The 25,933-nt window shown below is 36.4% G+C and overlaps 1 long non-coding RNA gene across 1 annotated transcript in view; it reads right to left on the bottom strand.

The window, feature by feature from the left end:
- The window catches only part of LOC123464468, a 198,972-nt gene that overhangs the window by 12,305 nt on the left and 160,734 nt on the right, over positions 1-25,933 (bottom strand). Inside the window, exon 2 of the long non-coding RNA XR_006639600.1 lies at positions 5,624-5,697. This is a non-coding gene — a long non-coding RNA (uncharacterized LOC123464468). The remainder of the gene's footprint in view (positions 1-5,623; positions 5,698-25,933) is intronic.

Raw genomic sequence — 25,933 nt, 5'->3', positions numbered from 1 at the left:
AGAAGTTATCACAAAGATAAAGCAGAGGCTAGCAGAATACTGAACAGGCTGAGAAACAATGCTCTCCTCTACCTAGTTTGGTAGGGAGAGCCAAACTTACATGTACTCAGAGATCACAGGGCAGAGGGAGGGCAGAGAGCAGCATGACCAAGCCTTTATAGCAAATTAAAAATGAACTCATTTGTCAGACTAAGGTCTCTAAGGGAAAGGCCTGGTGGGTTTGCAGATTCAAACTGTCTGGAGAATCTGCTTCTCTTTTTCACACAGGAGCTGAACCTGAGGAGATATAGGACCCAGTGCACTCCACCCCAGCCCCAACTTAAATCACAGAGGAATTGGGGAAATGAGCAGGAGTGCTACTTTCTTAGTGACTCTAATGTCAGCACAAGGGTGATGGACACTCAACACCTACCAGACCAGAGATTCAGAGGCTCCTAAGTGCCCATCACTTAAGTAGACTTAAAGTGCTCCCAGCAACATTCAGGGAATTTTGAAGAAGACGGGCAGAAAGATTGTTAGAGCCACAAGTTGGGACATTTTGCAAAAAGACATTGCCTCTTCCCCCACCCATAATGCATGACCCACAATCCCCATGGGTTTGACCTGCATCCCCAATGATGAAGACCTCTTAAGAAAAGGGGCAGGGAGGAGGGAAAGGATGATACCAACATGTGTTGTTTACATGCTAAATATGCCCATATCGACTAAAGGGAAAAAAAGCTCAAAGCTGAAGATATCATGCTTTCTGTTTGAAAAATATATATAAATCTATTGTAGTCAAACAGCAGTATTAAAGAAGATAAATAAAATAGCACAGAAGCCATATCTCCACAACCAATGATTTTTAAAAACAGAAGCAAAGGCCACACAATGGAACATGAGCAGACTCTTCAGTGTTTGGTACAGGAAAATGTGGCAAACAGATGTAAAAGAATGTAATCAGATCCTTATTTCACACAATATATAAATATTAACAAAATAGATTAAAGCTTCAAGGGTAGCTGGAATTATGAAATTACTAAATAAAAGTAGACAAAAAGTTTTGCAGTAAACCTGAATTGAACAATGATATTTTAGATTTGTCCCTGAGCAGGGAACAAAAGTAAAATTAGACAAAAAGGTCATCCAACTAAATTGTTTTACATATTAAAATAAAAAATCAAAATGGAAAGAAATCCCACAAAGGAGACACTTACAAAATATCTACTAAGGGGTTTATATTCAAAGCATATAAAGAAGCAAGAAATCCCATATCAAGAAAAAATGGAAGAAAATAAAAATGGGGCATTGTGTCTCAGCAGACATTACTGAAAGATGACATGAAAGAAGCTATCTTGCTCATGAAAATAACTCAGTGAAAACGCATCACTTGTCATTAAGGAAATGAAAGTTAGTGACAATGAGCTAAAAACTTATCCAGTGAAAATGGCCACTGTTAAAGTAAAAAAATGTATTGGCATGGGTTTGTGGTTCCTCAAGAATCAAAAGAAACAAGAGAAAAGAAGAAAAACCTAAAAGTAGAGTTGGAGCTATAATTGTTTAGGAGAGTACTTGACTAGAACATATGAAGTCTTAGATTTAATTCCAAGTACTACAAAAAAAAAAAAAGAACACCAAAATAATCCCTCCAAACAGGATTACCATATAATTCATAAATCACATTTTTGGGTCCAACAAAATTGAATTCAGTACACTGGAGATACATTTTTACTTCCATGTTCATTGTGGGAATCAAAATAGTGAAGACTCAGAATCAGTAAAAATGTTAATCAAAAGAGGAATGGTGAAACACATGCACACATATATAGACACTACTACCCATCCTTTAAAAAGAAGGAAATATGAGTGAGTCTGGAGCACATTTTGCTAAATGAAATAAGCCAAGCACCAGAAGAGAAATATATCATTTGTAAAATTCCAAAACAGTCAACCTTGTAGAAATACAGAAGTTTGTTTTTGTGAAGCTAACATATGGGAGAAAACAAATTACTGTAACCACAAGGTGAATACAGATAGTGATGATATGTTATTTAAAATTGTTCAAAGAAAATATCAATGTCTCACACCAAGACATGAAAAATGAGGAAAGAGAAGTGCTACTAAGCATGACATTCTTCCTTCCTTGAATACATATATAAGAACATCACATGGAATCCCATAAAGACATATAATTATGTTCTGTCAGTTAAAAGTAATATTAATTTTTTAAAAATGTCTCCATGGCCTTATTGTTCTTTGAAGGGCTTGACTGCATTTTGAAGTTTGTCAAAAAACCATGTCAGAAATGAGTCAGTCCCATGTGCTCTTCCCACTTTCTTGTCAGCCTAGCAATTATGCTGGTCCTGAGAGTGACACTGTGACATATATAGAGAGAAGTGAGAGACTCACAACATCTTTAAGATGCCCTTCAAGTGTGGTGACCTTGAAGTCATTTTCTTCTTAGAATGTGAATAAAGTACGGAAACAGAGTAAGTGCCTGAGCCAGTGCTTTGAGGAAACCAATCCAATACATAAACATGGTACACAGCAGATGTTGCTAAAACCAGAAATAAACATTTGGGCTTTGATTTTTACATCTAGCCTAACTTATCTTTAGTGATACAAGTAGTGATTTTTAAAATGGGGGAAACTGCAGTAAACACAACGTGTGTCAATTAATTTAGCAAACCAACAGAAAGTATTTAGGAAGCAAAACAACTCTACTGTGGTAGAGGGGTCATACAGGGCAACTGAATAAAACTTTAGTAGTACTGTATGCAGTGATTTGAAAAACGGTGGTGTCTTCCCACATTCTCAAGTATTTATAGACACTAAAGTCTGTATCATTACTGTATCATATCATTTGCTCATCTACAGAATGGGGACTATAAACTTTTGACGATACATGAGCGAGCAAGTATGTGAAAACATTTTGCCATAATTAATGCTGAGGTTGCCCTGACCAATTTGAATGAAAGTAGAGAAAAATTCAGAAGCAATTTATGAGATAAAATATAATTGTAGAAACAGGTTAATTAAATATATCTTTAAGCTTTAATAAGATGAAAGTGTCATAAATCAGTATTTATAATTCTAATCTGATAAGCAATTTCTATAATTAACATGAAGCTTATATTTACTTATAACATGTATATAAATAAAATTCACTGTTTATTAAAGTCGATATTTTAGAGTTCCAAAGATCTGTTTAAAATACTAATTGCATTTCATTCAGTAACTTAATCCTTTAAGCTTCAATTTCATTTGGATGATGTAAATAAGCTTCATTTTTAATGTTTTTGTATATTTTTATTTATTTATTTGAGAGCAACAGACAGAGAGAGAAAGAGGCAGAGAGAGAGAGAGAGAGAGAGAGAGAGAGAGAGAGAGAGAGAATGGGCACACCAGGACTTCCAGCCACTGCAAACGAACTCCAGATGCCTGTGCCCCCTTGTGCATCTGGCTAATATGGGTTCTGGGAAATGGTGCCTCAAACCGGGATCCTTAGGCTTTACAGGCAAGCACTTAACCACTAGGCCATCTCTCTAGCCCAATAATAAGGTTTTTAATAAAAAAAATAATTTGAGAATATGCTAAAACTTGCCACCGATTCTGGGCGACAACAAGTGATAAAATGTTCTTAGGTATTTTGTATGGTCACCCTCACCATATTTTTATGCACACACATTTTCAGCAAACATAACTGATGAGCTGTCTTTAGGAAAGAATTCAACAAGACTCTTAGCATTGAAACAATGATCTTATCAGAAGTGTTGTGTTACATGGAAATTTCTTCAAATATATGTATTGATCTCATCTTTCAGTGGGATGGTTGGCTCTCTAAGAAGTTACAGTTTATACATTTAAAATAAAATATTTTAAAGTATATTATATTCTAAAAAACAAGAAACAAATTAGCTGCATCATCCTTGCTATTCCTATTCAAGCTTTCTGTGAAAAAATAACAGTTTTCTGGAAGAAAATGCATACAAATATCACAATGTAAAATCATCATCATTACTATGCAATGCAGATACCATGCCAATCAGCATTATCTATATTATTCCGTATCTTCAATTAAGATTTCAGATTTTAAATATGAAACATTTGTGCTATTCAATAGGTTTCTATGGTCTTCTTTATTTATTCATGGCAGATTGTTTGCCATTGTTCTGGAAAAGCATTCATCAAGCTGAAGCTTGAAGTTATTCATTTGTTGGGATTTTTTTTTTTTTTTTAGACAATATAGGAGAAAACATTTTTGCTCAAAAATGTGTCACCTTTTCAGTTATTTTCACACAAGACTTCATAAAAAATTTCAGCTGCCCTCATTATTTCATTTAAAAGTTCTGTGGAAGACTCAGAAACATGTGAGTGAAGAACATACCTTCAGAACACCTGGGTAACATTTGAAAACAAGAAATAGGCTATAGATCACTGTTGTAGTTACCTTGTCATTGCTGGGACAAAACACCAGCCTCCAAGTAGCTAATGGAAAGAAAGTTTTTGTTTTGGTGGGGGCGAGGGGTTTTGATGGCAGGAAACATCACGGCATGAGCAGAGGCTGTACATCACTTAGTAAGAAAGTGAGTCAAACTCTGGCAAAGGAAAACTGGTTATATCATCCCTATGCCCACCCCCAACAACACACCTCCAGGAAAGCTCCACCTCCCAAATTGCTACTTGAGTTATGGAGGACATCTGATTCAGACCACTTAATAGTGAACGTTGATAGGAAACAGATATTGGCTAAGCAGTTGGGGAAACAGAAACCCAAAAGTAAATGTCGTTTTATTCCTTGACTAAAGGCAGGGAATGCCACTAAGCTTTCAGAAACCTAGATATTACACCCTCCAGGAAAGATTTCTAAATCAAGCTTATACCCTCCCTAGATGACAGAAGCTCTGATCCTTACCTAGGATTATTGGCAAAGCTGTAAATTATGGTATTTGTCCATAGCAACCTGCTGAACTGGTCTTCCTCATGTACTCACTCCCTATAAAATAACCAGATCTGAATCTTGAAGTGAGATTCTGAAACATCCTCTTCCCTCCCTGGGCAAGAGCTCCACTTTGCTTTCTTCTCTTATATTCTACAGTTGAGCCCCACTCCTTTTCTTTGTCCTCCTAAACTTTGCTAAAATAAAATCTTTCTGAACCTTATCGTCTCACCTGTAGATTTCATTCTTCAAATTCATAGGACAAGGATCCAAGAACACCCCAAATTATGGATGCATTTATGTACAAGGAACCCAAATTTCCTGTGTCAACATCAATAATCTTTTAGTCTCTCAGCAAAATTACTAAATTGAATAATAAGCTCCTTATTCTGGACCCAGCACAAATCATTTCTTCTTGATCATAGAAAATTTATAAGGGAAATCTCTCTCTCTCTCTCTGTGTGTGTGTGTGTGTGTGTGTGTGTCCCCTTATTTTCTTATTCATATAAATGTATCTAGATTTTAAACTGAGAAATATTTGTCAATAAGTTTATTCTTCTCAAAATTGTATATTATTATGCATATCTGTAACGGGGTGTTAGGGGTCCAGGAAAGTCCTTGAACCTCAAACACTAGGTGGTTCATTTCTAATTTTAATCAAAGAATTGAATTAAAAAAAAAAAGAAGACAAAGAGGGATACTTACTAAATTATTGTATTTATTGAGGAAGTACAAAGCCAAGGAAAGACACCCATGTGTAGAGATTCCATTTGGAGGGCCTGAAAAAATTGGAAAGAAAAGTGAAAAAAGGAAGTTCAAGTTGCTCCTGCATGTGGGGAGTTGGAAGGTATAAAGGAGCCCATGTGGGTAGTAAGGGCTAGGAGGAACTCTAGGCTGGGCCTGGGCCCAGGCCCCACTGAAGGAAAAACTCACCCACAGCTGGCAGTTCCCAAGGTCAGAGAACCTGCCCTCTCTTTGCAATGGTATGTATAACCTTAGACTGGAGGATTTTTTCCAGCTCAAGCATCCCAGAGGCACAACTGTTTGACTAGGGCCAGGGGCTGTCTCAACAAGAGGCTAGTACTGACACCAAGTTCCAGGGACTGAACTTGATAAACCACAATGTTTAAATCCTATGAAAGACCTTCCTCCCAGGAGGGGTCCTGTTTGTTTGTGGAGAGACAGGTCTAGGAAACTAAGCAACCTATCAGAAGTCAGATCATCTTTGATTTCTAGTAAGTGCACAGTTTCAGGGGTCCAGCCCCTAACTGTACCCCCTCTCATATCAATGTATAGTTAATTACATAAAATATATCAAAGCAAATAATCTTAGTCAAAATAGATCTCTGATCACATTACGTGATTCTATGCTGACTGAAAATATGCAACTATGTACAAAAAATTTATGTGTTACAATTGAGAAGTAACTACATAGAAAATAAATCTGTCATGGAGCACTTACCATATTTCAAGAAATACTATGTTCCTTAAAGTACATTTCATTTAAACATCACTAAGTCAGTGTATTTAAAATAGACATAGGTTAAAAGACTTTCTGGAGGTTAAACAGTTCAAGTACTGGAAGCAGGCTGCCAAAAAAAAAAAAGTAAGGCTGGAAAGACAGGACATTTACTTGCAAAGACAAAGGAGTCAGGTTTGATTATCCAAGGCCCATGTAAGCCATATGCACAAGGTGGTGCATGTGTCTGGAGTTTGTTTGCAGTGGCTAGAGACCCTGGCACACCCATTCTCTCTCTCTCAAACAAATAAATGAATAATTTTATAAGTCCTGGTACTATAACAATCTCAGAAAGTACCCATCACACTTCAGCTAAGCCACAGCTGAAACCACAAAGGAATTGGAGAGATGAACAAGAATGAGCTTTCATGGTGAGCCTGACAATCATCGCCAGGGTGAAGGCGACAAAGCAGAAGTCCAGAGGCTCCTAGAAGCTCATCACTAAAGCAGACTTAAAACACACCCACTAAGGCTCAGTGAATTTTGCTGAAAAGGGGGCAGAAAGATTGTAAGAGCCAAAGGTCGGAACATCATGCCTAAAGGCATCACCTCCCTCCCCAGCGGAATGGGGTCAGGGATGAGGGAAAAGATGGTACTAACGCATGATATAACCATATTAAATATGCTCATAAAAAGTTCAAAATCCAGGGCTGGAAAGATGGCTTAGTTGCTAAGGCACTTGCCTATAAAGCTTAAGGACCCAGGTTGGAATCCTCAGTGCACATGTAAACCAGATACATAAGGTGGCACATGCATCTGGAGTTTGTTTGTAGTGGCTAGAGACCCAGGTGCACCCATTCATTATCTATCTATTATCTATTATCTATCTATCACCTATTATTTATCTCTCTCTCTCTCTCTCTCTCTCTCTCTGTAATAAATAAATAAAATAAAAATAAAAGAATCGTACCATCCCATCTTGCCATCACCGGTTCCCTTGGCAGCCATGCTCTAGATGTTGGAACTAACTGTGCAAGGCAATTGAGACTTCAAAGGTCTCACTCTCCCAAAAGACTTCAACAGGGGTTCCAGCAAGCCTGGCCACTGAAGACTCCCCTGAATCCTCCCTAAGTTCAATGCCTTCCTTTCCCCAAAATGGCTTAAGGTGCATGTGATCCCTCCCCCCAGTCCTCTCAGTTTCTCTTCCCACTGTCCAAGCTTTCTTCCCCTTGCTCTGCTCCTGCCCTCTGCCCCAGGTGTTCAGTTTCCTTTCACCTGCTCTTACCTTCTTGATTCTGGGATTGGTCCCCATCTACCCCCTTCCTTCTGGCTCCAAACCACACCACTCTCTCACTGTTGTTAGGTAAAACCATGAGCTCAATAAAATCCATCTCAGAGTTTTCTAATGAGAACCTGAAAAGTTATAAAGATACTCAGGGCTCATCCTATTGAAATGCAGAGTGAATAAATAGTTATCTAGTGGACTTGGCCTGTTTCCTGCATGGGCAAAGCAAAACTTGTGGTAGTGGTCAGTCATCTACATCTGTTACCATTTCCTTTTAAGGAAATCCATTTGTGCAAACTCACCAGATAGCTTATAATTTGGTTTTCCTAACCACAAAATTACTAAGAACTTGACCTACACAAAAAGCATTTTTAACATATAATTTTGAATTTATATATTCTTGGTTTTAACACTTATCTGAAAGTCACAGAATATTGCACCTAGAGTGGCTACAAAAGACTGGTGAATTTTTGTCATACAAGGAGTAATGAAGATGACCAAGTGCTGACTTGGGGTTCATAGTTGGAAATATAGGAACAGTAAATACGAGGGCGAAATTAACCTACATAAAAATGATGACAAGCTCAAGAACTCATGTCAATGTTCAAGGTGAGATATGCGTGTTTTGTGTTCTCTCTCTCTCTCTCTCTCTCTCTCTCTCTCTCTCTCTCTCTCTCTCTTTAATTAGGAAAGCAAATGCTTTCCCATGAATCTCTCAGCAGTCACTTGCCAGAACTGTGCCACATGACTACTGTGTTGGTTTGTATTGACAGACTTGTGAGTAATCATCTAGGTTAGGATGGTCTCTGGGCATTCCTGTGAGGGATTATCATGACTAGGTTAGTCAAAGTGGGAAAGACCTGTCTAAAGTGGAGGCAGCACCATTCTGGGCTGTATACAAAGGACACAACTGGCTGAGTAAAGCACTCACCCTTCTCAGCTTCCCCACTGTGGGCTCATTGTGACCAGATTCCTCCAGCACTTGCTGTCATACCTTTCCTACCATGATGCATGTAACCTGGAACTGCAAGCTAAAATGAGCCCTCCCTCCCTTAACCTGACTTTTGTATTTAGCATTGGCAATGAGAAGGTGATCAATATAGCTGCTCCTACTACTAAATGTTTGAAAAACACATTTGTGTTCCAGTTTGTATTGCAGGGAACTCAAAAGAGGTGAAAGTACATAGTGGCATAGTAGTAACAAATCTATATAATAATTACTACTTTTTCCAGAAAAAAAAATACATGTATATATTTGTGTTTCCTTGTTGCAATATTTTCTACTAACCACTTAAATTACCAGAATGCTATTTATGGCTAATTTAAATTGATTTACAATTTTATTGTATTTGTAGGTTAAAATTGCTTATTTAAAATGACATCTAGGCTGGGAATCTAAATTGATATAATGCTTGCCAACAATGTCAGTATTGGCTGAATCCTGCATTCGTTTCTCAGCACTAAAAAACAGAAAAAACAAAAACATAATAAAATAAAATGAACTCTAGCTGGATGTGGTTGCACTGCCCTATTATCATAGCATTCAGTAGGTGGATGTAGGAGGATCAGGTGTTCAAATTTATCCTGGGGTACATAGCGAGTTTGATGCCAGTCGAGAATACATGAAACCTTGTTTTCAAATACAACAAAAATAATCATTTTATAAATGATACATTTCTAACAAAGAATTAATCTTAGATATTGTATCCTGTTCCCCAACTCTTGCCAATCCTACCATTACAAATAAAAGGGGAAAACTAATAAATATTTCACTATTACAAAAATCCTCTAGAGTTTATTTGATACCATTTTTATTCTCTATATATCATTTTAAAATTAAACTTGTGATAACAATAAAGTCCTACTTTGTTTGCAAATAATTTTCCAAGTAGTAACCATTTATCTGACAAATCTGGCTTGCCAAAATTGGCTAGCTATGGGGTACAATTGTTTTTCTTTTATTTCCTTTTATTCTTCATTATTTATTAATTTATGTGAAAGCAGAAGCAGAGAGAGAAGAAAAACAGGAATGAGAGAAAGAGAGACAGAAAGATAAAGAAAGAACGGATGCACCAGGGTCTCTAGCCACTTCAAATGAACTCCAAATGCATGTACCACTTTGTGCATCTGGCTTTACATGGTTACTGGGGAACAGAACCCAGGTTCTTAGGCTTTTCAGGCAAGCACCTTACTGGATAAACCATCTCTCCAGCCCTAGACTGTACAAATTTATACTATTCCTCAAAATGAGCTTTATACCTCACTCAAACAGGAATGGTCGCACAATGTTATCATGGACATATATTGTGCTATTTTTTTTAAACCTCTCTGACAACTTTTAAACACACATCATATGTCAGAAGGAATCTCCTACTTTGAGATCCCAGCATCTAAGCTTCTGCTATTGCTGGGATGGAATCACTACATACCTGTTCCAAATCAGATTTGCTCATGAACTGAGGCAGCAGAGGGAGAGATGAGAAAAGATACTTGGTGAAAGAAGTAAGGCAAGAGAGTTGAAATGCCCTTCAAATTCAAGTATCAAACATTTTTTTTCATAAATTTGACAATTTATTATTCTATGCCAACTATTTTGTCTTGTCATAATGCTTTTTTCTTCTTAATCTCAATCTGGTTTATTTACCCACAAGTTTATGGACATACACTCTAAATCTCAAATGACTTTTACATTATTCAAATGCACTACTCTACATTTTAGTTCTTGAAAATATTACTGCAGAATTTATCACCACTGACCAATGTTTAATTATTGAAAAAATATTTTTAAACACTACATCTGTGTGTGTGCATGTATATGTGCATGTAGTTGTATATGTGTGTGTGTGTGCACATATGTACACATGCTTGATGTTGGTCTATTGTCCTTCATTATCAGTCTCCCTAGCCCATTAGTCTACCTTCTCTAAACAATAACCCCTCAAAGAAGGGTATTTTCTGAAGCTTAAAAGAAGTGTTGCTCATTTTCTATTTTCTTCTTTGAGTGTGTGTGTGTGTGTGTGTGTGTACACATTTGTGTGTGTGTCCATATTTCTGTGCAGGTGTATATGCTAATTAGCTCATACACAAGGAAGACAGAGATTGACATTGTATCTCTTCCTTTGGTTCTCTCCATATTATTTTTTGAGTTTATAGACAGGGTCTCTCTCACTGATCCCAGAGCTCTTTGATTCTTTCAGACTGCTTAGCAAGCAGATGCTGGGGCCTTATATTCCTCTGCCTGTATATTCCTCCACAGCCCTGAGATATCAGATATGTACCACCATGCCTGACATGTCTTTATGGGTGTACTGGATCTGAACTCAGGCCCTCATGCTTGCACAGCAAAAATTTATCCAGGACAGTACTATCCAGTCCCAATTATTTGGTGATTTAATTGTCATTAATGGCCGTAGATTGATAATGCTAAAATACATGTATCTCTAACTTCTCATCTGACTTTTATCATAGGTTTTGAACACTTTCTAGATATTAGCATTGAGTTCCTGATGCATTTTTATTTTCTACATCAAGCACCTAAAAAGAAAAAAAATTCTGCCTCAACTTTTCCTTTCAGTGGACTATTGGTTTTCATTTAGAGCCATCTTGGACTTTCTGTCTGTTAGAACTCCCTGTACAAGGCAGAGTACAACCAAATTAGAATATGAATGCATGATATAGTCACATAATCAGTCTTCAAAGAGCTAAATTGTAAATTAATAGACTATTAAGTATTTGATAGATTGATTTACTCTGATTTAAACAAATACTTTGTATACTTATATGAAAACATCATCTGGTACCTAACTAGTATCCAGCATTTTGCTTCTACTGTGATATGTAAAAATAATTTAAATTTATAAAAAAAGTCACCACAGTCAAAATTGCAAGAGTTGGAGAATAGTCTCTTGTACAAAAATATTAACATTAGAAAGAAATATAATGATTATATCTTCTGTTGAATGAGTGGAAATTTTCCATGTAAATTTACAAATCCATATTTGCTTAAAACATATTTTAATATTGTGAAACACAATTATGATAAAGCTGAAATCAATACAAAATATTTATCTTCATTAATTTTAAATCATCTTAGGTACCTAAACCTTGTATGCCAATTTGCATATCCACACAGTGTAAAACTTATAATCTGTTGTAAAATTACCCTTGTTATCAACAAATAGATGAATTCAATGATAACTTTCTTCCCTTGATGCTTTTAACTTTGAAGAAAGACTATTGTTTGTAGTTTGTGCAATTGTGTAAGATAGACTGTATTATATAAAAATATATATTCCCTGTTTCTGTTGCTGACATTCAAAATTAAATATAAGGGCAGACAAAAAAGGCAGAAATAAAAAAGAATAAGCAAATGTACTCTCAGTAATTTGGAGGAGACATGATGCTTAGTGAGAGATATCTGGGGGATTTCTGTCATTTAATGAAGAAGACAGAGACTGAACAATAGTTTTAGAAGGGAAGAAAGCCCAAGAGAAGGACAAGTTTAGAAAGAAGGCAATGCAAGCACATTCAGTAATAAAGAAAAGAAAGATAAAATGCCACAACCATCAATAGCAGAAATAATTACAGCATTGAACCTCAAAGAACATACCATAGAATACATTTTGGAAAGTATTTTCTTTGGGAAAGAGGAGAAATAACACAGTCATAAAGGAAAGTATAAATTGCATTTATAATAACCTACCTACTGTGGAAGAAGAAAAGGTTGTTCTGAGAAAGATGTCTGTGCAATCTAAGTGAACAACATTTCTAATTGTAATCATAAGCAGTCTCATTGCTTCCAATGTTTAAGGGTATATTACAATGCGTATATAATATCAGCAACTTTTGAAATTTGCTTCTCCCATGACTTTATACAAAACAATATATAAGGAAATACAGATATTATGTTGTATTTTCCTTTAATCCAATTGTATATATATTTACTAATAAAAATATAAATAATATTCTTATCACATTGAATGGTGACATGTGACTTTTATCCTTGTTATTTAGGTGGGAATGATTTCAAGGATGTTGGTATCATTACTGAAATTTTATACTGAAAATATTTTACATAAGACATAAAATCTTTGAAAAAGCAGAACTTTATTAAAATTAGCAACTCAAATTTAATGTTATTTATAGTAAGAAGTTTGTCTCTATGCTAGATGCCTATGTAAATATAGAAAAATAAATTAAAAAGACACCATGAAGAAGCTGTGGGAATGACCATGCATACATAAATTAAACATTTCACTTCACTAAAAACACGACTAGACTTGTAAGTAAAAATGTTTAACTCATAATAGAAAGTGCATAAAACTGAAAAATAATTTTTTCATTTGTATATCACTAAATCTTTACTGCATATTCTGTGATTGGTTCACATCTTCTTCTAAGCACTGTTGAGTTCACAGCCACATGTCCATTGCTTTAAGCTTCATTATGTCTTAGGCACTATTGCACATCATTTTTTTTTTTCCTGACCCTGCATTTTCAGGTTAAGTTTTTCTTTAAAAGAAGGAAAAATGCCACAAAAAGTAACCCCAGTGATTTTTAAGTGGGTACAATTATTTATTGTATCTTAAAATATCAAAGTTTCATATTTCTGATTTTTAAAATAAAATCAATTTCAATAAAGTATTTTAGTCTTCCACAAAATCAATAGATTATTTTAGATAAAAGCTATCTGTTGTGCCAAATAATGGAATCATAATCTTATTTCATAGAATTAATAAAAAAACAAATCACTATATTAATATAGTCATCCCAATTGGCCTTCAAGAAGTATCCCTTTTCACTGTTTCTGACACTAAAAATTCCTAGGATTTCATAGATTAACTCTCATAAAATGAAATCTAGCAAAGAGGTACAGAATTATGACGTTATTTGTGTTCCTCATTGATGAACTATCTCTGGTGCTTTCTGCCTCCAATTCAAAGGACACTCGTGGTCAGTTCCCCAAAGGCTTCAGGAGGAACCTGTACTTCACAAAGTGCAAGTTCTCTGGGACATGCTATGAGCACATACTGATGTCATAATCCATCATAATGGAGGCCCAGATTTGAAATCTCCTGACAACTGTCTCACAGTGGATACTGAAGCAGTGCAGTAAATCCTTTCTCCTCTCCCAGTGATTCTAGAATCTTGAGTCATTTTTATCTGTTTAGCCCTGTCAGTCATACTATGACCATGTGTGATCTCAGCTTGGAATATAAAAATTTTCATCCAACATTGTACATATTGATATACAATTACCGTATGGGTAAAGTCATCCATTGCTTCATTAAATAAGAATTTTTGTTGTAATCACTAAATAACTTATGTGATTACACAAGCTGTGTTATGTACTGGTTTTAGATATATCACTTAAAAAGCTGAGGTAGTGTGTCTGGATAGTATGTAGTTAGACATCTCACTTAGGTTAAAGAACACATTACTGAGGGAGTATTATCCACAAAAGCCCCCCAAATGAGAAATAGTTAACAAGGTAAGGGAAGGAAGAATATAACAGTCTAGCAGCTCCAGCCCAGGGGTTTGATGTGCAGTAACACGACACAGACAAAAACGACCCATGGAAGACATTTGACACAGATGATGGGATGATTTTCCTTTAACCTCACACTAAAGAAAATTGGAAGTCACCGTAGAAATATACACACAATGCAGATTATAGACATGCACTTTTAGCCTTTAAAAAGGTAACTGTGGCTAAAATGTGAAGATGGTATTTGGTAAGACAAAAAATGGATTAAGGCCAAATCAGAGGACATTGGAGTATTAATGATGAGTGGGAAAAGACATAAAAATGCAAAAAAAAAAAATTCTTTTCTTTCACTTATAAAATTTTTTTTTTTTTTTTTTAGAGAATGGAGCCAGGAAGGTGAAATCAGTGTGAAAATGATATTTGAATAGAGAGAGTTTTGGAAAGAGGCTTACCCATAATGTACTGTCGTGATACAATGTGATGAGGATGGGGAGGGACATGGTAAAAACACTTCTTGTTATCAGGGAGATGTCATCTAGACCACAAATGAAGGGCACAGAGGTACAGGGTGTCAAAGACTGGAAGGGTTGGCATCTCCCTTCCAGGGTTTAGAAGAGGAGGACATGGAAGCCGCATTCTTTCCCATGGTCCTGCTAGCATCTCCCAAGACTGTTGGTCTTACTCTGGCTACCCATCTGTAGAGGTGGGGAGGGGTCCTCGGTGCTGAGCCTGGAGTCGCCCTCTCCAGTTGAACATCTTGTAGCCTATCTGACTCAGCCTTCCTCCTATTTGAGTGGCCAAGGGGCAAGAGAAGCAGCTTTTGGAGCACCAAGGTCACATAAGTTTCTCATGGGACAGGTGGATGCCTAGAAAATGGCAGAGGTTGAGATGTTTTGCCAGGACCAGGAAACTCCCTTAACAGGAAGCGATGAGGATACCACAAGGTGCCAGACTCTGAATGGGCTACATTAGAGTACTCTTCCAGAGAAATAACCTTGCAAAGTAAGATTTCTCCATAGGTAGATGAATGTTGGCAGGTGTGGGTTTACAGATGGAGCTCTCGGGATCATCAGAGTTCAGATGTATTCTAGGGATTTTTATGGCTTGAATAAGCAAAGTGATCAACAGACTTGTGTTGGTGGCTTGGTTGCTCACTGGAGGATTTCTGCGTAGTGACTGGCTCCTGGCAGATCTGGTCCAGTCAAGGGATTAATGTCTTGGTGGGTTCGTAATCTGACAGCATTATCAGTGGCAGTGGAAAGAAGGAGGTTGAGGCTAGTTGATGAAATGGGTCAGTGTGAGTGTGCTCTGGAAAGGTGACCTGTCTTCTGCTGTTTCTTCTCTCTCCCTGCTTCCAGACTGTCAAGGTGAGTGACTCTGCACGTTCACACTCACTACGCCATGAGGCTCTACCTCACCACAGCCCAGAACCAAGGGGGCTGGCTAACCATGGACTGAAACCATAAGGCAAATAAAAATCTCTCCTCACTTAAATGGTTCCTCTCAGGTACTTGTCACAGTGGTACAATGTCTGACTGACACAGAGCTGTGTCTGCACATAGATGCCAATCAAGAACATGGGAGCTATTGAACCTACTAGGGAGAGCAGGTATGCTGAGGGGGTGAGTGGTGGCACTCCCCTTCTCTGTCTCCTCTTTCTCTGTCAAATAAATAAATAAAAATAAAATTTAGAGAAAGTGAGAGAGACAGAGAGAGAGAGAGAATTAGCATGGCAGGGCCTTAGCCACTTCAATTGAACTCCAAACACTTGCACCACCTAGTGGGCATGTGCAACCTCGCATCTCCACAACTTTGTGTGTCTAATTTACATGGGATTTGGGAGAGTCAAACTTGGGTCCTTTGGCTTCATGGGCAACACCTTAATGACTAAGGCACCTCTCCAGCCCCAAAACAAATTTTCAAACTATACCAAATAGACTTGATGGCTTAGTAAGGGTTAAGGATTAAGAGAGTTCTCAAGGGCTGGAGAAATTGCTCAGTGGTTAAATGTGCTTGCTTGCAAAGCTGGATGGCTCAGATTGGACTTGCCAGTACCTATGTAAAACCATATGTTGTTTCGTGACACATGCATCTGGAGTTTGTTTCTCGTGGCATGTTTATTCTCTCTCTCTCTCTACCTCTTTTTGTGTTTTGCTCATAAATAGGTAGATAAGTAAATAAATTAAATATTAAAAAGAGAGATTATTCTTGAGAATAACTGTTCAATTTCTTATGCAGACCTGATCTTGGCCTTTCAACCTAGACACACAAGTGTCTTAGGATAATTTTCTTCATATTCCTTTTGGGAATCAGAACACAAACAGCTTCAGATGGGCTACATGCATGATAAGATAGACATTCAGTTATCACAGATGGGCCCACATCACTTGCTGAGGAAATAAATTGTGCTGTTTGTAATGTTTTCACAGTATGTAACTGCATTGACTGTTGGTTCCCTTACTCTTCACATTTTAAGTGCAATTTACTTGGCAATTTGTTTTATGGCATTTCCATTAAAAAATTAAAGCCACTTTTCAAACATGTACAGCTGAACCACAAAAAGTTAAGACTAAAGAAAAAAAGTAAAGACTGAATAAAGCTAGACTAGAATGTGCAGGTTAGTAGAGTAGGAAGTTATGTGAAATGAAGAGAAGCAAATTGAAATGTAACATAGTGAACAAGTCAAGAAGTGAAATGATCTGTGTCTGTGACCATGTGCATAGTTCACATTATCAAAAAGTTAAAATTTAATTACTCCAGGGAAGAGATGGATATCTTCACACTTAGGAATGACAGAAATCTCAGAAGCGCATCATCTCAGGTTGCATCCCTCTCAGCAACCCTAGAGTAAAATGAGCACTGAGATTCATGTAATTGGTTCATTAATTAACTAATTTATTTATTTATTTTCAAGCAGATAAATGAGAGATTGAGAGAGAAAGAGAGAGAGGAGAGTGATAGAGTATGGGTATGCCAGGGTCTCCAGTCACTGCAAATAAATTCCAGATGCATATACTACCTTATGCATCTAGCTTACGTAGGTACTGGAGAATTGAACCCAGGTCATTAGCCTATACAGACAAGTGCCTGAATCATTGATCCATCTCTCCAGCCCATCATGTAATTGTTTCACAGACTGCCTGTTATGTATGAGTATTTAATGCAGAGTTCTTTAGAAATAATTGCTCTGAATGCCTTCCAAGGACATAATCTGATGCAGAAATGAATACAAAAAAGATATTTACTTTTGAATAGAGAAAGTATATAATACAGATATATACATTACTTGGAAAGAAACTGATATAGACAGACAAATCTCTACCTATACACAATGTTTACCTCTAAAAGTTGAAGATACTAATTGAAGTGAAAATTATATCCCATGTGCCCTACCCATATAATAAATTGTCTAATTCAGGTATGCTGTAGGGATACTGGCCATGTTTTTTAAACATCCTTCTACTCACACATGTACACACTTCTATCTCACCTGGACTTTTGATTAAATTGAGTAACATATCAATATCTTATACATAAATCTGTATTAGAGACTTGATTAAGATAGTAAGTCATGTAATCTAGTTAAATTTGTACAAATTATAAAATTTTCATATAACCTAGTTTCCTCACCATTATTTACTTTAAAAATAGAAGAAAAAATTTATAGTAGCATCAGGGTTTCCCAGATAAACAACTCATGTGTGTATGTATGTGTTTGTATGCACATATGTATGTACATACTTTAAAGTCAAGATATGTTATTTGAATTTCTCACATTAAGCATGTTGGAATGAATTTATATATCCTCAACTATATGCATATCCTTATGTATATCAAGAGTACATATCAAGGAGCTAAAACATGAATAATTTTTTGCATTTCTTGACATAAAAAGTCAAATTGTGATCTAAACTTTCTTCTAAATTATTTTTACACTGTTTATCTCATCAATGAAATTGAAGTTCAGAAACTTTAATAAATGATGTCATTATTTTTCTTAACGGAAAATATTTATTTTTGTCAGTAATAAATTATTAAACTCCCAGAAGAAAATATTTTTGATGCTGAGTTCATAAAACAAAATTTAGTATAATTATAAAACCCTTTATACATTTTGAAGAAAACTACCCTTCAACTTATCAAAAGACAGTTTTTTAAAAGTTAGGAGTGACTTTTTTAATTTTGACATTTTCACTCTTTATCCCCACAAAGAACCCACAAAACAGTAATTGAAACTGTCAATTTCTGTGAACTGCATTTTGTGGAAAAATAAAAATAACGAAAAGATGTACTTTTTCATATATGTCTGGTTCTAATTAACAAATAACCCCGAAGGAAATACAAAAAGTTTTAGATAACACATTTTATTATAGACAGTATCAAATTCTTTGGAAGGTCACATTACTTTTAAATTTGCTGGTACTAAAGTATTCATAATATGTATAATAAAATGTATTACATGTAAGAAATATAGTTTAGATTGAAGTGAGTCCATCACACATTTCAACAATTGAAACTACTTATATATAAAGATTTCCATTTTGCTTATATATTTAATACCTATTTAATTATTTATGTAGCCCACGCTGGCCTCAACTATAGCACAGCTGAGGATTACCTTAAACTCGTGCTCCTCGTGCCTCCACTTGAAATCGTTGAGATTACAGGCATGGCTGTGCTCTCAATGGAACCAACAGCTTTTTGCATGTCAGGCAAGTACTCCCCTGATTGAGTTAGTGCAATAAGGTTAATGTAGAGGGCAGCATACTACCTACATCTTTAAACAGTAGTCATACACAAACAAGATTTCCACACACACACACACCCACACACACAAAAAAAAAAAAAAAAAAAATCAGAAGGGAGGAATTTCTGAAGGAAGGTAAGTTTTCTACCGGAGAACAATATAATTTCTCAGTGGCACATTGTTTGAAAGAGGAAGTTGGCTATTGCTGGAGGTGCCATTGTAACCCCAACTGTCACATGTCCAAAAGGTGTTACAAAGCTGACAAGTGGCGTTTTAAAAAGTGATTGAATTTCATCTATACTATAGAGATTGAAACATACCATCCAAGCAAAAAATTGAAGCTTGTGCTGATTTTCTTTTAATTCTTAGAAGTTTATTTATTTATTTATTTTGGTTTTACAAGGTAGGGTATCACTCTAGCTCAGACTGGCCTGGAATTCATTATGTAGTCTCAGGGAGGCCTTGTACTGATGGCGATCTTCTTAAACTCTGCCTCCTGAGTGTGGGATTAAAGGCATGCACCACCACACTGGCTCAATTCTTAGAAGTTTATTTACCTTACTCTATTACAGTTATGATACCATACAAGCTCAGATTAATTGCAGGTGGGAATAGTTAATTGGATCATAGCCTTAGACCATCTTTTAGGGTTTACAGGTTTCTAGAAGGCATGGTTAGTTGTTATGATACATCTTTTGTTGTTATTCCAAGATTTTTTTTAATAATTATGAAGTTTACTATATGAAAAAATAGCATGTTGGTCATATTCATATATATATATATATATATATATATATATATATATATATATATATATATATATTTGTGGTAGTTTGAGTAGATGGCCCCCAATATATTCAGTTTTTTATTGTTTATAGTTCACATCTGCAGCCACCTGGCTGGCGGCAGTGTCACTTGGTGGATCTTAAGTTGTGGTGGTGGGTTACAGATTCCAATCTAAGCATGTGCAAAGTGTGCCTAGCAGAAGTTCCTGAAGTGTACTGTGCTGTGTGTCTTTTGGCTTGTGCATCTCTCTCTCTCTGTCTCTGTCTCTCTCTCTCCCTCCCTCCTTGGTCCTATGAAGGCAGGCCAGTTTCTTCTGCCATTATGGAACTTCCCCTGGATCTGTAAGCTTCATAAATATCCCTTCCTCCATAGCTGTGCCTGGTCTGGAAGTTCATCTCAGTGAACTTGAAGCTGTCTGCTACAGGTTTACAGGTTTCTAGAAGGCATGGTTAGTTGCTATGCTACATCTTTTTGTTGTTATTCCAAGATTTGTTTTTAATAATTATAAAGTTTACTATATGAAAAATAGCATGCTGGTCATACTCATATATTATATACATACATATATATAGTCATATTATATATAATATATATTGTAATATATATATTACATAGAGTGTCATATATATATATATATATATATATATATATATATATATATATATATGGTTTATTGTTATTCACTGATGTTGTGAATAAACTGTCTCAGGACTGCTTTTGTTCTACAGTCATGAGGTGGTTATAAAAGAAAATATGTAACCTACAAAACATACAATATGTACTCCATAGCACAGTACAGTGGGAGCACTCTTTCCCCCAATGTAGATGGCTGATAAGATGACCTACTGATTATAACACAGTGCTAAAAAGCATATCTGTCCCTTGGATTACAAGATATGGGCAGAAAATCCTATTACCATAGTGTGCTTTTATTTTCTTGAAGCTCCATGTTTCTAACAATGAGAACAAGTGTTCCATTTCACAATGTTGGCTGACATTTTAAGACTTATAAAATAAAGTTGGTTGTTAAAGTAACATTTTAGTGGAATATTTGGTTTAATTAATTTTGCATATCAGAGTTACCACAAGGAATTCAAATGTGCAGCTCTTTCTTTTAAACTGAACGTGACACACTCATGAGCCTGCTTCAAAAGCTTATTCTGCTCCAATTTGTGTGTTCTGCTTGCCTGGAAATAAAAGACCATGTGTTGTAAAATATGGTCCTAATATATGTGCAATTACCTGTGTTTTAAAAATTGTTTAAAAAGAAATGACTATACAGTTTTGGAAAATCAAAGAAATGCTTTGATTAGAATCAGTGTATGATTTTACATTTTTTTCTTGATCACAGGATTTTTTCTTTCTTCTGATTTTATAAATTAGCATTCTTTTGCTTTTGGTGAGCCATAAACTATTTTCTTGTTAAAAATGTTGCTTTTTGTCCTGTCACAGAGATGTAAAAAGCACCATTATTGATGATATGGGAATAACAAATGTGTGAGAGTCATTCAAATCTAACTTCCACACAATTGTATCACATGCAGCTTTTGTTCAGTTACTGGGTGTTCTTGACATAATTTATGATTCTAACCAAATAGCAGCCTCTACTGGTAAACAGATGCTGGGCTGCATGCAGTCTACTGTTCTCTCACAATACTACCTGACCACAGCTGATTAACAAGGAAATTTGGGAGAGGGTTTTAACATTTTATTACATGCAGAAACAGTGTGAAAAATGATGTGCTCTGATATAAAATGAAGGTAAAAGTGATATATTTGTCTGATACAATGAAAAATTTTATTATAGATTAAATGATTTTCTCAATTCTCAGTTTTGTGGTTGAAGTGTCATAGAAAGGACCGTTCAGTGAAGATGAGAGTATTCCTCCAAGTATTTCATGAGACTATTATGCATTACAACATTTACTTAGGGCTGGAGAAATGGCTTAGCTATTAAGGTGCTTGCTGGCTAAGCAAAAAGACCCAGGCTCAATTCCCAATTTGCCAGTATTCACGTAAAGCTAGATGCACAAGGTGACACAAGTGTTTGGAGTTCCTTTTCAATGGCTACAGGTCATGGTGTGCCCAGTCTCTCTCTCTCTCTCTCTCTCTCTCTCTCTCTCTCTCTCTCTCTCTCTCTCTCTCTCTCTCCTGCCCCTGCCTCTTTCTCTCTCAAATAAATTAACAAAATATTTTTTGAAAAAGTTTACTATAAAATGAAGAGAAGGTGGCTGGAGATATGGCTTAGCAGTTAAGGTGCTTGCCTGCACAGCCAAAGGACTGAGGTTTAATTCCCCAGGTCCCATGTATGCCAGAGGTCCCACATGGGTCCAGAGTTTCTAGGCAGTGGCTAGAAGCCCTTGCATTCCCATTCTCTCTCTATATCTGCCTCTCTCTCCAATAAATAAATAATAAAAACTAAAGACATTCGGCAGGAAAGTAGCTTGAGGAGCTAACTACAGGTAACTTTATTTAAAAATGGGGAGGGGGTTAGATGGAGAGATTGCTTAGTGGTAAAGGTGCTTGCCTGCAAAGCCAAAGAACCCAGGTTACATTCCTCAGTACCCACCTAAGATAGATGCACAAGGTGGTACATATGTCTTGAGTTCATTTGCAGTGGCTTGATGCCTCTCTCTCTCTCTCTCTCTCTCTCTCTCTCTCTTTCTTACCCTCTCAAATAAATAAATGAAAATGAAAATTTTAAAAAGATTAAAAGAACATTATAAATTAGTTTAAAGTCTATTTTACCAGATAATAATATAGCAACACCTCACCTGCTTATTTTTTTATTTTCATTTGCTTGGAATATAATTTTCTAACTTTTCACTCTGAGGAATTGTCTATCTTTAGTGGTGAAGTAGATTTCTTAAAGACAGCAGATAGAAGGGTCCAGTTTTTTGGCCCATCCTAATAACCTGTGTCTGTTCATGGATGAGTTAAGACCATTAATGTTTAAGGTTATTACTCTGAGGTTTGAATTAATCTTGCCATGATGAGGTGTTTTATGGGGTTGGGTAATTTCTTGTGTTATGTATTGTTATGAGCTTGGTCTGCTTTAGTTATTTTGATCTTTTTGTTGTTTCTTGAGACTGGTTGTTTGTTCTGTAGGGGTATTCCCTCAAATATTCTCTGTAGGTTTGGCTTTGTGTTCATATAATCATACAGTTGACTATTTTCATGGAAAGGTTTTAATTCACCATGTATTATAAGGGATACTTTTGCTGGGTAGAGTAGTTTGGGTTAGAAGCCATAGTTTTTCAGACTTTGAAGTGTTCCATCCAGGTCCTTCTGGCCTTCAGTGTTTCCATTAAGAAACATGATGTAATTCTGATGGGATTGCCTTTCTATGTTGTAAATTTCTTCTCTCTAGCTGCTTTTAATACTCTTTCTTAGTTTTCATTGTTAAGAGTTTTAACTATCATGTGTCTTGTAGAGTTTCTTCTTCAGTCCTCTCTGGTGTTCTGTGGGTTTCTTGTGTCTGGATGGGGCACTCTTTTGTAAGATTTGGAATTTTTTCTTCAATAATTTTGTTGAATATGTTTTCTATGCCTCTGGCCTGGGTTTCCTTTCCTTCTGATATACCCATGATCTGGATATTTGGTTGTTTTCAGGTGTCTTACAATTCCCTCATAGTAGGTTCACTTGATTTTTTGAAGTTAGCAAAGTTTTTGGCCTGCTAATCCATTTCATCTGTCTTGTCTTCCAAGTCAGAGATTCTGTCTTCCACATTAGTAATGCTATTGGTGAAGGGTTCTAGAGAGTTTTTTTTTTTTAATATAATTTCTATTTAATTTTTGTTTTCTATTGCGTTATTTTGTATCATGTCCAACCCTTTTTGGAGGTACAATTTCAATTCGAGTTCTGATTTTCTTGATACTTCCTATAGTTCATACTTGCATTTGATCAAGTCTTCAATAAGCTTAATCAACCATTTTTTGAGGTCTGCCATTTCTTGAATTATCTTCAATTTATTCATATCCTTTGGAGAGTTCTAATGTTTTCTCTAATCAAGTTAAGCCTACTGTTAAAAGCTGAATCTTCTAGGAGATGATTCTGTTCAATTTCATTGATTGTTGGTTCTTTGGTAGTTTGCTTCTGGTTCAGCAACTCTTTTTTTGAGCAGGTTTGCTTTCATTTTGGAATTAATTTCTGATGATTTCTCTATGATTTCATTTGAAGCTTCCATTGTAGGACTTGGCATGCTTGGTGGAGATCTCCCAGTTTTCTGAGTTTCATTGGCTTTTTTGCCTTGTTTAATGCCCATTTTAGAAAGACTATTTTATTGAGGAAAAATCAAGTTTTTTTTTTCCTTTAGCCTGTTCACCCTCTGACTCAGTTGAGCAGGGATGTTGGTACCTAGTAGCCAGTCAGTATACCAGAGCAAAAGGCCTGATTCCACTGCTCACACAAGGACCAGGCCTGCCCAAGCAAGGCAAAATGGGAACTACCAGGACCTGGGGACTGGAAGGAGCAAGGGAACAGGGATCTGGACTGCTTTGTGCCACACCCTCCAGGACACAGACCAGCACAGGCAACCCACACTGGGGAAGTGGGAGGAGCCCAGAAACAAGGGTCTGGTTTACTCACTCCAGATCACTGTGCCTACCCACACACTGTCTGCTCTATGAACTCAGACCTGGGAGGTGAGAAAAGCCTGGAAATGGGTCTGGCATAATCGCTCCAGATGGATGTGCCCCTACATTATAAATTAGTTAACTCTAAATTTTAAAGGTGGTTATTATATAAAAAGCCTAATGGATGTCATTAGTGATTTTTCCTTTCCAGATAAGCATAATTGAATAGGAGAAATTATATAATAAGGGATAATATCATGCTTCTTTTATAGAAGCACATAAAATAAATGCTGTCTAGAGACAATTTTCAAAAATCTACTAAAAGGGCTGGAGAGATGGCTTAGCGGTTAAGCGCTTGCCTGTGAAGCCTAAGGACCCTGGTTCGAGGCTCGGTTCCCCAGGTCCCATGTTAGCCAGATGCACAAGGGGGCGCACACGTCTGGAGTTCGTTTGCAGAGGCTGGAAGCCCTGGCGTGCCCATTGTCTCTCTCTCCCTCTATCTGTCTTTCTCTCTGTGTCCGTCGCTCTCAAATAAATAAATAATTTTTTTTAAATCTACTAAAAAGTACAATCACTCTTTTTTAGAGTTATACTACATGTTAATGGAGTGTACACAAAGAGTTTATCCATCAAATTATGCCTTACATGATAATCAACAAGTAGTCTTTTGTACTTTGTATCATAGAGAAAACCCAACTTAGATGAGCATCACAACTCACACAGTAAACTAGGTACATAAGATAATGCCCTTAGAGTAGTGAGTGCTATGGACACTGTTTAGCTTTGTGGACTGGAACCATTTACATTGCTTAGACTCATTCCACTATGCTTCATAAACACAGAGAAATAAAATCTTAGACCATGCTGTGGTATTTTTATTTATTTTTATTTTTTTGTTCATTTTTATTTATTTCTTTGAGAGAGAGAAAGAGATAGAGGGAGAAAATGGGTGTGCCAGGGCTTCCAGCCACTGCACACGAACTCCAGATGCAAGTGCCCCCTTGTGCATCTGGCTAACGTGCGTCCTGGATAATTGAGCCTCAAACCGGGGTCCTTAGGCTTCACAGGCAAGTACTTAACCACTAAGCCATCTCTCCAGCCCATATTTTGATATTTTTAAGACAGCACTCAAGGCTAGTCTGAGACTACAAAGTGAATTCTAGGTCAGCCTAAGATAGAGTGAGCTCTACCTCAAAAAAAAAAAAAGGTCACTGTTTGTAACAAGCAAGTTAATCAACACATATAAAATGCCTGTACATAGGTAAAGAATGCTTAAATTTTATGGACTGCCTTTGCTTTTATGCCATAACTGAAGGCATTTCCTTCCACAAAGCTTGCTTAGCTAACCATATGGTTCCCTCATGATGTTCTCTCAAAGCCTGGCTGAATTTTAGTGCACTCATTTGTAACTGTTGTCTTGTTACGTGCCTGTCTATTAAAGTATAAGTTTTTCAGAGCAAGAGGCATCTTGTGCTACCTATGAGCTTCAGCTCCTTCTTGCTTCAGATCTCTTCTCCATACTCCAAGAAGATGCCTTGTGATGAAGTTAGTGTGATCATATTTGTCATGAAAATTTAGAATTGGCCTTCTCCATGCTTTCTGGGACTGAATTTTCGTAAGGAACATTATTTTTGCTACTGATAGAACACATTTAGGTACCTGTTAACAAAACTACCT

Source organism: Jaculus jaculus, chromosome 11 (genome assembly GCF_020740685.1).
Source record: "Jaculus jaculus isolate mJacJac1 chromosome 11, mJacJac1.mat.Y.cur, whole genome shotgun sequence".
Classification (NCBI taxonomy): Eukaryota; Metazoa; Chordata; class Mammalia; order Rodentia; family Dipodidae; genus Jaculus; species Jaculus jaculus.
This window is presented reverse-complemented; position numbering and strand designations above follow the sequence as displayed.